General features: G+C 40.2%; 1 pseudogene; it reads left to right on the top strand.

Moving 5' to 3' along the window:
• Positions 1–9,371: 9,371 nt before the first annotated feature.
• Positions 9,372–17,194, top strand: LOC147417528 (uncharacterized; annotated as a pseudogene).
• The last annotated feature ends 1,196 nt before the right edge of the window (positions 17,195–18,390 follow it).

The raw sequence follows: 18,390 nt of genomic DNA, 5'->3' as shown, positions 1-18,390 counted from the left end.
ATTTTTGTTAAAAAAATCGCCATAAATTCCTAGTCTCACTCTCTTGCTTTTGCTCTTGTCAATTATGGCTGACACTTTTGAGAAAGAAGAGTACTATATCAAGAATTTTGATGGCACCAACTTCACGATATGAAAGCAGCATATGCTTGATGTTTTGGTCAATAAGAGCCTTGTAACACCATTGAAAGAGTGTAAAGAGGGTGTTTACACTAAAGATAAGTGGGAAGAGCTTTGTACTATGGCAACCATTTGCCTGCACCTTGGTGAGTCTATCTTCTTTACCTTTATTAATAAGACCACTACAAAGGAATTATGGGAGTTGATATGCTCATGCGTTTGAACATGAAAGAGGTCCATAGCAATCTCACTTCACATTTGAATGAGTTCAACAGCTTTTTTTCATAGCTTACACCAAGGGACTCAATTTCGATGATGAAATGAAAGCCATATTCTTGCTATGCTCTTTGCTTGCATCATGGGATACATTTAACACTACCATTAGTAACTCAGTCCCTAAGGGCAAGCTTGTTTTTAATCATGTTACTAGTGATTTTCTCACAGAAGAGATTTGAGATCAGTCTCTTAACACTAGTGGGCATAGTGACATGTATATGGCAAGTGGAAGTAACCACAAAAATGATCAAGTGCAAAGAGTTCATAGTCGTAATTGCTATCATTCTTAGGATCACAAGAATGCACATAGCAAGAGTCGTGGATGTGACACGAAGAAGATTGAATGCTATTACTGTCATAAGAAAGGACACATGAAAAAAGATCGTTTGTTGCAAAGAGAGAAGGATAAATCCATTGTTGTATGTTATGCACCTCCTAAGAGCAATGTGAAGATAGAGGAGATCAATGTTGTTGAGTCTCCATATGTTAATGTTGTTCTTGACATGTCGCAACCGTCATATGTACTAGTCTTCACTTTTGATTTGAGTTCACAGGCATTGTTAGCTCTTGACAAATGCTATGCGCAAAATTGGGTTATAGACTAAAGTGCCAATTTTTATGTTACTCCTCACAAGGAGTGGTTCTACAGTTATGCTTTTACAAATGGTTTAGTTAAGCTGGGTGATTCTCATCAGCTTGAGATATGTGGCATTGGAGATGTGAAATTGTGTATGCGCAACGGTACTGAGTTCATGCTGCAAGGTGTTAGACATGTGCCAAGGCTAATTAAGATCTTGCTTTCAGTAAGATATCTTGATGATCTTGGATACACTACAATGTTTGGCCATGGTTCCTGAATTATAAAAAAATGTAAGTAGGCCATGCTCAAAGGTAAAAAAACCGGCTCATTATGTTCCTTATATGTCTCTTCTGTGAAAGAGAAATCTATCTATGTAATCGAGCTGCCTTCTACTCAGTTGTGGGATCGCCATCTTGGTCACATGAGTCAGAAGGGAATGAAGCAGTTACAACGTTCTGGCTATATCCCCGTGTTAAACTATTTTGATTTTAGTTTGTGTGAGCATTGTATATATGGGAAACAGACTAAGCTTACCTCATTGCCATTAGATTGAAAGTTAGGGAATCCTCTAGATTTGGTTCATAGAGTGATCTTTACGAGCCTATGCCGCATAAGTATCTTGGGGGGGGGGATTATATTTCCCAACTTTCATAGACGACTTTACTTGAAAGGTGTGGGCCTACCTGTTAAAGAGAAAAGACAAAGTCATTGCTACATTTCGAAAATTCCTTGTAATGGTAGAGAACTAGTCAAGCAAGAAGTTAAAGGCTTTGCACATTGACAACATGGGAGAGTACATCTCACTCAGCTTAAGGACTTTTTTATCAAACGAGGCATTAGAAGGCAGTTCACTACATTGTACACACTTGCTCAGAGTGAAGTTGTTGAGTGCATGAATATGACTATTCAAGAGAGGGTCACTTCCATGCTATCTATGGCAAATTTACCTCAAGAATTTTGGGGAGAGGCTATTACGACAATGATGCACATAATCAATAAATTTTTTAGTACATCGTTGAACTACAAGATTTTGTAAGAGATGTGGACAGGCAAGTGGCCTAACTATGATAGACTATGTGTGTTTGGGTGTGAGGCATCCTCACATGTGCCTAAATATTTTAGAAAGAAGTTGGACCCCAAGTCACACAAATGCATCTTCATTGGCTATGGTTTAGATGGAGACATGGGTTATCGTCTCTGGCACCTGGAATCTTGAAGAGTTATTTGTAGCTCACAAGCGATCTTCAATGAATCAAAGATGCACAAACAACCCATGAAATAGGTTGAGTATCACAAATTAAGATTCAAGGACGTAGCCTCAAGCACGGTTATGCAAATAGCTTAGTCTACTAGCGAGGTACCTACCGCTAATAGTGCTCCAAAGAGAGCTAGTGATGATTTTGAGAGATCAGGGTCTAGCCGTCACCCAGTGAGGAGATCTATGTGTGTATCTTGTGTCCCTGAGTAGTTTCAATGAAGTCTACTAGCGATGTAGCTACCGCTAATAGTGCTCCAAACAGAGCTATTGATGCTTTTGAGAGATCAAGGTCTAGCCGTCACCCAGTGAGGAGATCTATGCGTGTATCTTGTGTCCCTGAGCAGTTTCAATGAAGGATAGATTGTCAATTGGTGACTGATTACGGAGAGCCTACCAAGAGGCGATTGAGATGGAAGATAGCATGAAGTGGGAGTAAGAAATGCAATCTGCATATAACTTAATTATGGCTAATGAAACTTGGGAACTGATAGAGTTTCCAAAGGGAAAACAATCCTTGCCTTGCGTACAAGAATAAGTACACGGCACATGATCCTGAGCCTAAGCACAAGTCTAAGTTGGTTGCTAAGGGTTTCTAGCAAAATAAAGGCGTTGATTTGCATGAGATCTTTTCTCCAGTGGTGAAGATGACTATGTTGCATCTTGTGCTTCGATTAGTATACACTGAGGACAGGGAATTGGTTTAGATGGATGTGAAGATAGCATTTCTTCATGGGGATCTTAATGAAGATGTCTACATGAAATAACTAGAGGGTTTTGAAGTCAAACCTGAGAAGCCTACACGAGAAAAACTGGTATGTAGATTGCGCAAGGCATTGTATGGCCTAAAAAAAGGCTCAAGGTAGTGGTACATGAAGTTTGACAAATACATGTAATCCCAAGGGTATGAAAGGAGCTAGGTTGATCACTACTTATATACCAGGAGTTTGAGTGATGGCTCCCTCAATCTCCTTATACTTTATGTTGATGATATGCTCAATTCCAAAAAATCAAAGGATGAGATTGCCAGTTTGAAGAAGCCTCTCAACACGCAGTTTCCTATAAAAAATTTGGGAGATGCAAGTCACTTTGGGAACAGTGACACATCCATTGTGGGTTACACTTTTGAAGAAGCCTCTCAACACGCAGTTTCCTTACGCTTTGGGAACAGTGACACATCCATTGTGGGTTACACTAATGCAGGTTATGTGGGTTGTGTGGACATTAGATGATCCAAATATGGCTATGTTTTCCTATTTGCTAGAGTAGCCGTGTCATGGAGACCATGTCTCTAGGATTGTACGTCATCTTTTATCACAAAGGAAAAGTATGTGATAGCTTTTAATGCTAACAAGGAAGCTGTGTGGGTAGCTCACCTAGTGGGAGATCTTGGCATTACACAAACTCCAGTGTTGCATTGTGATATTTAGAGTGTGATTGTGTTAGTGAAGAACCCAATGATTCGCTCCAAGTCAAAACACATAGAGGTCCGTTATCTTGTGATACGGGACATATTGGCTAGCATGCACATTGAGCTAGTCAAGGTTCACACGGATGGAAACCCTACAAAATGCTCTCATGAAGAGCCTACCCTCAGAGTGGATTGCACATTGCATGGATGTGATGGGTATAGGGTGAAGCCACAAGATCCCTTCATAATTGTATAGACATACAATTATGAAGGGATGGGTATAGGGTGAAGCCACAAGATCCCTTCATAATTTTATAGACATACATACACCTATAGCCACTTGAGCCACATTGGCCTTCAAGTGGGAGATTGTTAGGGTTCACGACAATTGGCCGGACACCCATCACTGACCATACTAATCTTATTCTCTATTATTTGGTTATATAAACAAATAAGGAGTAGTGAGGTATTCCTAATCCTTATCGAGAGCTCTACCAACACGTTGTGTACTCCTCTCCTTCCTCAACACTCCTATGCTCACACCGCACACGCTTCACACCTACTCCTCTCCTTCCTCATCTGCACTCACTTGCACCATATGTGCCTTGCCCTGCTGCTACAACCTCAACCTGCAACCCACCATGCATAGCCCGCCGTCATTGGCCTTCTCTTTCTCAACCGAGGTGAAATCGCCCAAGTAGCAGCCCGAGAGATTTTTGCACTGCGATAGGGGTGCTTGTGAGTACTTGAATCGATCGTTCAAATCTAAATGGCCCAGCTGATGCCTACATAGGCTGAGGACATGGGGTGGTGAGCAAGGAGTTGCAATAGTTGAGGGGAAGCTACGGCATTAACACTAGTTTGGTACCAAAACAGGACACTTCAGTGTCCGTTTTACAAATATAGATTGAATGCTATTTGCACCAAATGGTGTATTTAAGAAAACCCTCTTGCTATGCTTAAATATGTCAAGTAGAGGGTCTTTTAAAAATATAACTTTGTATTTTAGAAGTTATCATGATCAAGAACTATACCCATTAAGTGGGACCTCGTAAGACTGCGATTGATGCTTTGAAGAAATTGACTTTATAAGCTCAAGGAAAAATTAAGAGACCTTGTACAAAATTTTACGTGACTTTTCCACAATTGTGCTGATGATAATTGTGAGTTTCATGTGCAAAAAAAATATCTTCAAAGTATATAAAATAATGTGAAGTTCTACGTGTTTGATATGACCATTTCAAACATATCGTTTTTTATGTATTTGTGAATTTTAAAAAGTGATACATTTCTTACCCTCTCCATTGAGGACTCAAGGTGGCAAGTACAAGTGCTTTGGTAAACAACAATTATTGGATCATTTCAAATATTCAAAATTGGGCACGACAAAATTTTGATATTTTGATTCTTGAGACATTCAAAACCTCAAATAATCTTAAAATTTCTCCGTAGATCAACTAAATGTGTCCAAGCACATGCTACAAACACAATGCGGGACCTAAAACCTCGGTTTCAATGTTATTGTGGAGGACTCAAGATTTTCAAGAGATTTTGTACAACGCAAAATTCAATATGGGGTTCAAGCAACGAGATTTAATTGAGTTAGGGAACTGAAAAAAATAGCCATAATACCAAGAGAGGACCTTTGGAAGGCCAAAATAGCCATAATACCAAGAGAGGACCTTTGGAAGGCCAAAATTATGCTCTTAGTCAACAAGTGTGTAAGTATGTAATTATGTCTATACTTTGCAAGTGATTTAAAAACTAGTCTTTTAAGGGCAATCCATGTTTTGTAGCACTAAGTGCTAACTTTTGGCTTTTACAAACATAAAAAGGGTCATCTTACAAAAAGATATAAGCATTTTATGGTTTTTTTGGCAAAACAGGTTGAAATTTTTCTAAAATTTACGACTTAGAACTTACCATAATTCTCTCAATAAGGCTTGTGTTTTGACATGGAGAAAAATCCAATGGTTTCTTTCCCTCATAACCAACCTATGCTAGAAACAAGGTGTAGAAAACTTGTTTCTAGCTTGACAAATAAATTGCCAAAACTTGGTAGGAAAACAAAACACTTTAGTGTCTCAGGACACTTGAGTGTCCAATTATAGAACTAGTGTTAAAACTTTTCTTCTCATGGGTGGGTGAGCAAGGAGCTACAATACCCAACATGGTGGTGGGGAGCTACCTCCTGTGTAGAGAGAGAGAGAGAGAGAGAGAGAGAGAGAGAGGAGAGAGAGAGAGAGAGAGAGAGAGAGAGAGAGAGAGAGAAGGAAGATGCCAATGTGATGGCAGAGTAGCCTCAAGTGCACTGAAATGTCAGTTAGCAACTATTGTGTCTTTGGCCAACCAACCATTCCCATGAAGCGAGTCAGAACGCTCACCTATAGAATCAATAGCCAACGTGATGGCGGAGTAGCCTCAACTTAAACGAACCTCAGCTAGCAACTATTGTGTCTTTGCCCAACCAACCATACACGCAAAGCGAGTTAGAAGGCTCAGCTGCAACAACAACGTGATGGCGGGGAGTAGCTCAATTGTAGCGAAACCTCAATTAGCACCTATTGTGTCTTTCTCCAACCAACCATACCATGAAGTGAGTCAGAACACACACCTATAGAATCAAATGCTCTACACCTGCATGCAACAACCACAAAACATCATAATGGGCACCAACATCACCTAGAGAGTTCACACATAAGCATGTACTCACCTATTGGCATCTCAGGCCCTCACCTCACTAGCACCTCTCTCTCTCTCTCTCTCTCTCTCTCTCTCTCTCTCTCTCTCTCTCTCTCTCTCTCTCTCTTTGATAAGTCCCTAGCTCCAATTGGGCACCATGTGCACTAAAGCACTGTAGTCCACGTGAGGTACCTCTAGACTCCTAAGCATTGCATTAAAGGGACCCAGTCCGCAATTTTTTGTAACTTTCAACTTTGTCGAGGGAGAATAAAAAATCATGACATGTGTCCCTTCTCTTCCATTCCAAGGCCAAAAAACAATGCAATCTACATTATCTATCTATCTCTCTCTCTCTCTCTCTCTCTCTCTCTCTCTCTCTCTCTCTCTCTCTCTCTCTCTCTCCCCCAAGGCCAAGGTCGGATACATCAACATGTGGCAGTCGAGGTAGTTTGACATTATCTTGTAATCTAGACGAAAAGGAGAGTCTTTGTAAGGCCAAGGCACAATGAAAAGTAGTCACTCTACAAATTTAACGATTGATTGGCATTCTAAAACAATAAAATGAAAAGGAAGTAAAATAAACGAAATATAATAATGGGATCCTTTGACATACTAAAACAAAAAAAATATTTTAATGCTTTGTAAAAAAAGTAGGTCCAATAAGCATAGAAAATAATAAAACAATTCAATGAAATGGATCTTTATGAGGCTTTTAAATTAAAGGAATTTTTGATTAATTAAAATATAAAAAGAATTATAATTAGTCAATATTTCACATTATCGGATCAAACTCCTGTGAATGCACTCCTTAGTGCCTTGTTGACTAAGGGCTTGTTCACTAAGGCTTTTTTTGAGTAGGCCAAAAGAACCACACACATACACGTTAGAAAAAAAAGAATTATCCATTTCACAAGCGTTCAAAGGTATTAAAAAAACCGCTTTACTTACATGGTATAGGGTAATAAAATGGCTCTTTTTTCTTGAAAAACTTACAGGTTTTCTCTAAAATCAATTTAAAAACTCCTCTGTAAATATAATCCCATTAAATTATATAAATTTTAACAAATAAAATACCCATTCATTTGAACTCACATGATATAATTACATATTTAGATAAAGGTGGACCCCGACCACATTGGCCTTCTTGTTGACAAGTCACATAACAAAAAAACACCTTTTTTTCAAAGACTTATACTAAGCCGGGTTTGCTTCTTTGATTCTTCACTATTTTCTCCTGTGGCTAACATAAGAATCAAAATAAGCAAAAGTTTTTGTTTTTGCAGCAGATCGTACAGATCCCGTGCGAGGTATCACAAACACTTATGTGAGTGCTAACAGGTCACCTAACCGCATTCGAACCAATGACCCTTGTCACCGAGGATGAATGCTCAACCAACCAAGCTCCTTTGGACTAAAATAAGCAAAAGTTGTAATAAAGTCCACATGTTTAAATTCTACAAACCACAATATGTTACAGACCTAATAAAGGTTACTCCCCAGCATCGTGGCCAGTATGCATGACGTGTTGCCTGGCCAGTATTCCCATTTTCCAATCGACTCACCATTTGGCAGTTGAACCGACTGCCCTTTCCTTTTCATTTAGTTGTGTCCGTTGGAATCCCAATAGATTCCGGCCAAAAAAAAAATTTCTCCACCTATTTATTAATAATTATATAATGGAGCTTCTCTCCCTACCATATAATACTTTCGAAGATATTCTCATATGTAAGATTTTCCTAAGCTTTGGAATAATGTGGTCCAAATCTAAATTGCAAAAAAACTCAACTGTAAATGTAGAGAAACATAGGCTACCACATGTCACAATTGCAACATGAAATATCAAATCTAAAATTGCAAAGCAACTTGAATTGAAACATTGTTACAATGACTTACAACATTAAAACAATGTCTTGATCAAAGGTGCAATGACTAATTGCAAACATCCATAGCGGCGAAAATACATGGGGATGATTTTTTCCCCGGCGTCGCTATAAGCATCGCTCATAGAGACACCAATAGGGATGCTCATAGTGATGCCCGTAGCGATGTTGCAGATCCCTAAATAGCAATGCATATAGTGACGCCCGAGAATAAAAAAAATTGGGTGGCAGGGCATTGTGGTGGCACGGCACACAATGCCCTGCCACCCAATCAACCATATTGAACATAATTGACAAAAGCATAGTGTATTAACAAAAACATAGAATTGATAGTGCTTGGCATTGCATTGGTCAACATGTATGCCAAATGTGCTGCACTTCATAAAGTACAAAAGTGCTTAAGGAGCTTCCTATTTGGGATGTTGTCTCTTAGAATCCATTGATTGCGGGATATGCCCAACTTGAGCAGGGCTAAGAAGCTGTGGGCTGTTTTTGGCAGATGCGAAGCGAGGGTGTCTCTCCGTATGCAATCACATACACTTGCATCTTGAAGACAAGTGCTAGGAAGCTCTGGGCTGTTTTTGGCTGATTGTGGGATATGCCTAACTTGGGCAGGGCCAAGAAGCTCTCGGTTGTTTTTGGCAAATACAAAGCAAGGGTGTCTCTCTAGATGCAATCAGATATGCTTGGCAAGGGTCACGGTTAGGAAGCTCTGGACTATTTTTAGCATTTGCATAGAGAAGGCATCTCTCCAAATGCAATCACGTACACTTGCACCTTGAAAACATGTGGCATTACACAAGATGCTGATATGGGCAAAGGAAGGCACGATGATATTGTTAGTCAGGGATTGTTGAAATAAACTGTTGTGCTTGGCACTGCTTTGGTCGACATGTATGCCAAATGTGGTGCACTTCATATAACACAAAAGTGCTTGGGGAGCTTCCTGTTTGAGATGTCATCTTTTGGTATGCATTGATTGCAAGATATGCCCAACTTGAGCAGGGCCAAGAAGATGTGGGTTTTTTTTTTGCAAATGCCAAGGGAGGGTGTCTCTCCATATGCAGTCACATACACTTGCATCTTGAAGGCAAGGGTCAAGAAGCTCTAGGTTATTTGGGATATGCCCAACTTGAGGAGGGACAAGAAGCTTTGGGGTGTTTTCGGCGGATGCGAAGTAAGGGTGTCGCTCTAGATGTGATTACATATGCTTGCATCTTGAAGGTAAGGGTCAAGGTCAGGTAGCTTTGGGCTGTTTTTGGCTGATTGTGGAATAAGCCCAAACTTGGGCAGGGCCAAGAAGCTCTGGGCTATTTTCAACGGATACAAAGCGAGGGTGTCTCTCTAGATGCAGTCACATATGCTTGGCAAGGGTCACGGTCAGGAAGATTTATGCTATTTTCAGCATTTGCATGGAGAGGGCATCTCTCCAAATGCAATCACGTACACTTGTCCCTTGAAAACATGTGGCATTACACAAGATGCTGGTATGGGCAAAGGAAGGCATGATGATAGTGTTAGCAAGGGGTTGTTGAAATAAAATGTTTTGCTTGGCATTGCCTTGGTCAACATGTATTCCAAACGTGTTTCACTTCATAGAGCACAAAAAGTGCTTAAGGAGCTTTCTGTCTGGGATGTTGTCTCTTCAAATGCATTGATTGCGGGCTATGCCCAACTTGAGCAGGACCAAGAAGTTGTATGTAACAGTAAGGTTAACCACCATGTCTGGGCATTTCCCTTCAGGTAAGATACTACACGTCTAACATTGGAGTGCTCTGAGTAGCGTCCTCCAGAAAACACTATGTCAAACTGTTGAATAAAAGCCAAAGCTTTGTGGGTCTTAAAAGGTGTCAAACTTGACCACCCTTCTATGGGATTTACTCTTCTTTGCCTTCTTCATGCTTTTCTTGTTCTTATGAGTCTTTCTTCTTCTTTTTTTCCCGTTGCCCCCATCGCTAGAGTCAGAGAAATCCTCTGAGCTATCCAAGGAGGAGGATGATGATGAACTGGGATCATCATCAAAACAAACACATTTCTTCGGTGTGCTTGTGGTCTGAAATACCAATTTTCAGCCCAAGTAGCTGGGATCAGGCCATACTTCTGGTTTGAATCCTTAGAAGGAGGCTGACTCCCCATCCAATCCCCGTTTGTCTGCTTACTGTTTTCCTCAGATCCCCTACTGGGAATTTGTTGTTCTTCCATCTTGTCAAATTCTTGGTGAGAACCCATGTGTGCTAGAAAAAGACTAAATTCTCCATAAAAGAAGAATCTTCTGAGCTTTGATACCACTGTAGAGTAGGCTTGGACACTCCAAGCCAAAGATCTAATGCAAGACACTTGAGGTACACCAAAAAAACTTCAAAGAGAGAGAGAGAAGAGGAGAGATGACACGGCACAGTGAAATTTTGCATCCAGATGCATGGCCCCAACGATTGGTGCCCCTCCATGATATTTCTTTATTATTACTTTGCACAAGTACAATGTCCAAGGGTCCTCTCTCTAAGCAAGGATCTTCTGCCAATCCGTCCAAGAGTAAAGGCACTAGCACTCTTTTAAATGCACTGGGCCTGGCTAAAAGGAGTTACATCCAAAAGAATTGGACCTCCAAAAGCTAGCACCCAATGGACAGCCGCGAGACGGACGGCAATGCAAGGTTGAAAACTGAAAAACATTAGTGATGGTTGAAACTGAAAATTCTAGTTGATCTGCAAGCTGAAACAAGCTACAAGCGGGCCTACACTCTCTGCCCTCCCCCATGACACATCAGAGTCCGTCTTTGCTTGCGTTGCGGAGATCTTTTCTGGTATACCTTCATTTTTGCTTTTGTTTAATTTTTTTGTTGCTTTCCTGCTTCTCCAAGGAAAGGGTTGGTCTCATCAAGAAAGCACATGACCTCTCCATACTGTGTGTCTCCAAATTTAGCATCATTGTCTGCTCCAAGTCTGGCAAAGCCTTCTACTTCAGCCACCCATGCATTGACTATTTCATCAACAAGACCCTCAAGCGTTCTGTTTCCGTTGGCTCTGACAAAATCAAATCAATATGCAAGCTCAAAAGCAAACATAATGCTCTCTGGCAAGAGCTCAAGGTCGAGAAAGAGTATAGGTGGATTTGGAGGAACTCAATCGGATATATTGTTGGTGGTCACAAAACGGGTGGGAATAGCCCGTACATGCCATGGTCATGGTTGAGCTTAAGCAACATGCAGACCGACTAGAGACTTTCTATGGCCTCATTGTAGATAGAGCTTGATACTTGCAACTAGTATTTTCCTCTGATGCAAAAATATCATAATATGCTGATTGGTAGGCAACATGCATCAACTACTAGTCTTATGCTCAAACAATATATCTCTTCTAGAGGCCATCTTCAACACAATGCACCCGCAACTTAGCAACTCCATCAATACATGAATATTAGTGGTGTAAGCACTTCATTTACTCCTCTCTACATTAATGATACTTTTTCAATCAGAGTCTTGCTTACAATGATAGATGCGTATTTGGGATTTGAAAATATTATGGTTTTTGAACTGTTAATACAAACTTGTTTTATCTGTTGTTATAATTAATCCATTAGGACATGATGTATATACGAACAATGGAACCACTCTAAGCCATATTTTTGTCTCTGCTAATTTGGTTTCCTGAAGAAGAAGTGCTTTAATCTCTCGCTTATGTTTAATGCTTTTGCTTGAGAAAGCATTCGAGTGGATTAGTCAAGAGAAACAACACTAGATTTGAATGGATAGTGTCCGTGTGCTCATGCGCATTAACATGCCTCCATGGTCATGATTGTGTGACATCCGTTGCTATAGGTGCCGACCTTCATTGCATATTAGGCATGTAGTGGGCACAATGATTGCATGAAATGTTTAATAATCTGGATTCTATGGTATTGAAACATAAAGGAAACAATGCAAAATGTGACTGGTAAAGATGGCAAGCATCAACTTGTTATGAATGCAAAATTTTCAGCTCATCTTTGCAATTATGGTAACGTTCTGGTCTCATAGATCACTTTGGCCTTTTGAAGACATTAATATAACATTTCATTTTCTCTTTATCTCTCTCTCTCTCTCTCACTCTCTCTCTCTCTAGCTTTTTCTCTCTCAATGTATGTATGTGTGTGTGTGTGTGTGTGTGTGTGTAGATTGCTTCTTTATGCATGTGTGTGTACATTCTCTCTCTCTCTCTCTCTCTCTCTCTCTCTCTCTCTCTATGGGTGTGTGTGTGTGTGTGTGTGTGTGTGTGTGTGTGTGTGTGTGTGTGTGTGTGGGAGGGAGAAAGAAAAGAAGGGAAGGCATGATGAGAGAAAGGAAAGGGAGGAATCTTATGTGGCTCTCCCTCCTCTCCTCATGTGTGTGTGTGTGTGTGTGTGTGTGGGGGGGTGAAGGTATACCTCTGTTTTTCGTCGTTGCCCAAGAGCGCCAAAACCAAATCTGAGTTTTGGCGCCCTCGGATAATTTTTTACCTATAGAGTCACCATCGCTATGGGCATTGCTATATAGCGATGCTCGTAGCGATGCCAAGAGTTTTGAGCATCACACAATGAAAATTGCTAAGCTTAAGCACCTTTTTTAGTGAGGGGTTATTAAAACTCAAATAAACTAGTTGTTTTGCCAATTTGAATTGAAAGCCGGCCTTTGATTTCTTTTTGTGAACACTCAAGGTTTGACTCCTTTAAACTACCAAATAAAGAGGCCCTCTTAGACCCATTCTCTTCCTCTTTAGCTTTTGCTATTTTTGCATTCTGCATAGAGCTTGAGGAAGTTGTTGTTGATGTGTGTGACACTAGGTTCATAAGTAGAGCTGTTAGTGTAGACTTCACAAAATCATAAGAAGTGGTTAATTGTTCATACTGCTTCCTTTGTTTGTCTTTCTCTTCTTCCAATTTTTGAATCTCCTCTTGGTTTTGGATGCCATCAACATGGGTGAGTTGTAGGTCCTTTTCCAACCTTGCCTTCTCATTTTGGAGCTCTTCCACATGTACCTCTAACTCCTGCACTTTGGTCTTCAATCTCTTCTCTGCAGGTGTCCTGTCTTCAAAGGCCTCTTTAACTTTGACTAGGTCTTTTTCTTTGGTTTGGATGATAGCTTTGTGGCTGAGAAATTACATTTCTATCATTCCAAGTGTTTTCCCTAGATTGAAATCTTGAACCATTCTAAGATTCTTTTCATTCAGCTTCATTTCCCGTTCATCATGCTCTTCTTGTGTTGGTGGTTTAAGGGTTGATTTTCCTTTGTATCTAGATGGTCATGCTATCTCTATGGTATCGATGCTCTGGCTTAGTGTTTACTTCTTCTTGTCTTCATCTTTCTTTGGAGACTCTTTAATCTATGCCTCCACTCATAGACCAACCCCTGGTCGTGTCATCCTAGGAAGGGGGAATGCTAGCAACCAAGTTAACACATGCCTCTGGAAGTGAGACCACATGTGATCGAAGTGTGATTTACAATCATAATAATTATTTTTATGGTTGTATATGTAAGCCTTTATTGAGTAGATTGGGGTTGATGGCTTTTAACTTATAACTAAATTACCCGAGGCACTTAGTTTGTTAGTTTTATAAGCCATATTGACTAGAGGAGCAGATTTTGACCATTGGGAAAGTATAAAGGCCAATTTTTGTAAATTGAACCTAAGTTTTGGATAAATGAAAGTGCACGCTCTGTTGTTCTGAGTACTCTTTCTACCCGCTTGCTTCTCATGCTTATATATTCCTCGTGTGAAATGCTATTGTGAATCCATGACTAACTTTGTGATCCTATATAGGTGAAAGATCTTTAATTCAACCTAAGTCTCTTGCAAAGTTTTTGTGTTTTTATTGTGGCCATCTTCTTGTTATTTTTACTTGTTTTGCTTGATTCATGCATCCATTTGGAATTCCTAGCATAGGAAACCCAAGGCTATTCAATGTATTAAACATTAAAATCAACCTACTAAAAATAGGCCCCTAAAAAGATGCATGATTTTTTTGAGTGTTGGATCAAAGATTTGAGACCATGTAGAGGTTTTGTTTGGTCTTGTCTACCATCCTAGCAAGTTTGGTTTCATTGCAGCACTTTAACTCAATGAAACGTGCATGTGTGCTTGTAGCTAAAAGATTAGCTTTTGGTGATTGCCACACTAGAGATTGACCCAATCATAAGTGCCCCCCAAATTTTGTAAGAGGAATTGTGGCATGCACTTGGTCTGAAAGGTGGGATTCATGAATATTAGAGAGGAGGGGATCACTAAAAAAGGGGCAAGAGTTGTAGCCATGGCTGGGGAATTGCAATATGCACTAGCGAGTGTGCCAGTGGTGGTTCATGAGGTGCACATCTGAGAGAGCCTCAATTTCTCTCACTTACAATGGCAGGAACAAGTGCTTATAGACCATTGCACACGTCTTAGAGCATGAAAGCTCTTTTTATGATGATATACAGGTCATGCCAAATTGGTAGTACAATGATAGGTGTACTAAAGTTGCTTATGAGCCACACATTAAGATGTGGCTATTTGACACTTTGGTCACTTCTCCCATTCTTTATGGAGTGCAAATATGGAGATCTAGGCTCGATCATTATAGTAGATCAGGGCACACATATGACAAATGGAGGTCCATGGAGAGACCTCTTGTATCCAAGCTCAATCATTTTATAACGTCCTAGAACTTATGATAGTAAACTTTTCTGTTGGGATTGTCTTGATTGACTAGATTTGAAAATGACTTAAGCTGGAAGATCTTTGGAAGGATAAAAATGTCATTGATTTGTATGTCTATATGCATTCAAAGCTTGAAGCTTCTTTACAAATTTGTTTAGTTTTTGGGATGCTGTTTGATCTATTGGGGAAAAGATATCCTCAAGGTATGTTTGATTGTTGAGGATATTCTTTATCATCATTATTTAGATATATGTGTGAGCAAGCTTTGTATGTACAGAAATTGTGTACACAAAGTTTGTTACATTGTTCAAATTTTAGTTGCCATGCTGCTGGGATTGTATTAAGAGCAATGTTGTGAATCAAAGTCTCCTAAGACATCAATTTGTATTTTACCTTTATTGAATAAAATCAAGCCTAGTTTCTTTTTATCAAGTTATATTACTCGCAGATAAGGCAAAGAAGATAAACTAAGGAAATCAAGAACAAGGGTTATCCTCTTCTTCTCCCTCACTTGGCACTATTGTTGCCGCCATGCTCAAAGGAGCATCTTTTCACACATTCCTATGTCTTGGGTGCCCAAGAGAATGCCTAAGGCCACCTCAAGGGCGATTCACTCCCTTCATAGGCTTGGCAGGTCAAGGCCATGAGCCATAGTTGTGGAGGTCCCGAGAGCTCACAAGGTTCTTGAACCAGTTTTACCAAGGACAAAGGCATTCAAGAGGCTTACAACAAGGGTTTACAACCAAGAATTCAAAAAGTTCACCAGCCCAACTCAAGTAAGATCCAATGGGTTGGGATTCCAAGTTTGGAAGTCAAGGTGTAATCAAGTAGGTGGGGCCATCCAAGGCTTTTGAAACCATGCCCTCACCCTGGGGCAGTCACTTTTCAAAATGTGTATCATATCACATGAGTAGCTGGAGAGGATTCTTAATTATCCAAAATGTATACTTTTATGTATACATTAGAGGGCGGTGGGAGGTTTTTAAGTAGGCATGTAGTGTAAATGTAGTATGTATGAGGTATTATTAATAACCTCTTGAACACACGTGATATAGGGAGCTTATGATAAGTGACCGCCCCGGGGCCCTCACATCCAAGGAAATACCTTAGAGAAAAGTGAGGCATGATTCATCTTTTCCAAACCTATGCTTTTTGACACAATGTTTTACACTCCATATCAAGGCATGCTTGCTTTTGTCTTTTGAAGCAAGATTCTTGACAAATCAAGCAAGGTGAAGCAAGCTTCTAGGCCAGCAAAGGCAAGCCAAACAAGAATTGTGGTTTTTTGCATTAAAGAAGCAAGGGTTGTGCATTAAGTCTTGAGGGGAATCACTAACAAAAAAAAGCCTATCACATACAGAAGGGTGTTAAAAAAATGAAAAGGGTCCCTTATATTGGTGAAAAATTCACAGCTATATGTCTTGAAATTCAATTAAGGTCATTTATGTAAGAAATCAAAAGAAGGCCTGTGTGTTGCTTTCTTGAACTACATTCATTTCTTCATATATGGACAACGTAGCGGTAGAACACACATACATGATGCTAATGAGTGTAAGTTTTCATAAATATCAATGCATGGCTATCTTCATGTGTACAAAAACCTACCGATGATGAGTATTTTTGCTTGTAATGTCAGCGACACTCACATATGTATATTGGTCATGTCTCCAAGAAGATTACGGCTGTTGTATTTTTTTTTTCCATAATCGCTTTCTTTAAATGTGGGTAGGTATGGAGAGGGACTTGGGTATGTCTGGATCTGCATCCAATATGACGCATTGTCATGCACCTCAAGCATTTTCAATCTCTGTAGCAAAGGCCGAACAACATACCTCATTCAGCAATATGTTAGTGCTAACGGGGACTGATGATGGTCAATCACTTATGAATCAAGAACCCGTAAAGTGGGCTAGTTTAGAGCAGACATGTGTCAGTAAGCTAATCATGAGGGTGAACTGGAGGGTGCAATGTCTATGGATCAAGCTTCGACAACACTCTATCCAGCTAATGATTATAAGATAGAATCTTGTAGCGGATGTGATAGGTAATAGTCAATACATTTCAAGACTTGCTGATGTTCTTGGGAACTTATCAGGTCAAGATGACACACTAGCCATCTGCTAATGAACATTTAAATACTGAGATTGTCGTCAATGTTTCCGCTTTTAATTCGCATCAAAGAAACAATGTACGATATGGTTGTTATCCTCTCTGCCAACGTGGATTTGGGTGATAATAAGGGCATCAACATTTCAGCTTATGTCAATGACCATGATCTTGGAGCTTCAAACATAGAAGCTCTAGGTGGCTCATTGCGTGCATTTCTTTGGGGGCAAGCGCGATAGCCACGTCCTTTCTCCCCACACTTAAAGCATTTGTTGTCTTTGCAAAAACGCTCTAGCTCTTCGGGAGGGAGTCTATTTTTACCCTTGAAGACCTCTTTCTCCTTAGCTTTAGAGTTGTTGTTGCTAGAGCTACCTTTGGAAGAATTTTGAGAATTATTCTTCCCTCTAGGCTCATTTTTGTCTCTAATTTCCATGGGCTTAGAATTTCCTCTTAGCTCCTTGTTGGAAATTGCTTTGTGAAGCGACCATCATATGGTGTATAATCGCAGAGATGGTCCTAGGCCGTTGAGAATTGACATACTCGACCACATCTTCAGTTAGCCCAACACAAAACTGCTGTTTTTTCTCTCCAAAGTCTATCTTTTTGTAGATAGTGGTTTTAAGATGCAAATCCCAAAATTTGTCTACATACTTGTGGATAGACTCATAGGGAGACAGTTTCAAGCTTCACCATTAGCTCGTAGGCTAGACCACCATTTCCTGGTAGATTTTTGAAAGTGCATAGCTACATGTCATAGCTTGGAGGACTCCATTAGGCCCTCATCTCCAAAGGCCGCATCAAATTATTGGATAAGGACCAAAACTTTGTCCGAGGCACCAAAGGTGCCATCATAGGTGAGAAAAGAGATCCTCTTTCCTCCATCTTTGAACTCCTTGAGCTTGCTAGACCTTTTCCAGGCAACATAGGATTTTTTATGGACTCTCCTCTTGGGCTCTTTGGGAAGAGCACCATGAATTTCATCAAAAAAGGAGGAGGATGATGAAGATGGAGTAGAGGGTGACCTCTTTCTCGCCCTTTTCTTCATTTTATTCCTCTCTTCTCTCTTAAGATGTCGATTAGGAGGGCTTTGCGGTGATTTTTTCTTCTTGGGAGGAGTTGGAGACCTTTGTGACCGTTGTCATCGTGGAGCCACATCACTCAACGTGTATGAAGACACTTCTTTCTCTTTCCTGAAAATCCTCCTCTTCTCTCACCATAGAGACTCCTCTTTTGGGAGTCTCACTAGGAGGCTTCCCAGGAACTCTCTCTTGTTGGGGAGCTTGGAGAATCCCATGGGTGCAAAGTTGTTGAAAAACTTCACCCTGTAAAGCTGGGTTGCTCATGGCTTGTTGTAGCCTAGTAACAAGATAATTCACAAGCACATGGGCATCATTAGAAGCACCTTCATGTGCAAACTCAAAGTTATCAACATTCA

The sequence above is a fragment of the Adiantum capillus-veneris genome, chromosome 30, assembly GCF_014529385.1.
Source record: "Adiantum capillus-veneris isolate H3 chromosome 30, ASM1452938v2, whole genome shotgun sequence".
NCBI classification, from domain to species: Eukaryota; Viridiplantae; Streptophyta; class Polypodiopsida; order Polypodiales; family Pteridaceae; genus Adiantum; species Adiantum capillus-veneris.
The sequence above is the reverse complement of the archived record's forward strand: the minus strand, read 5'-3'. Positions and strand labels throughout refer to the sequence as shown.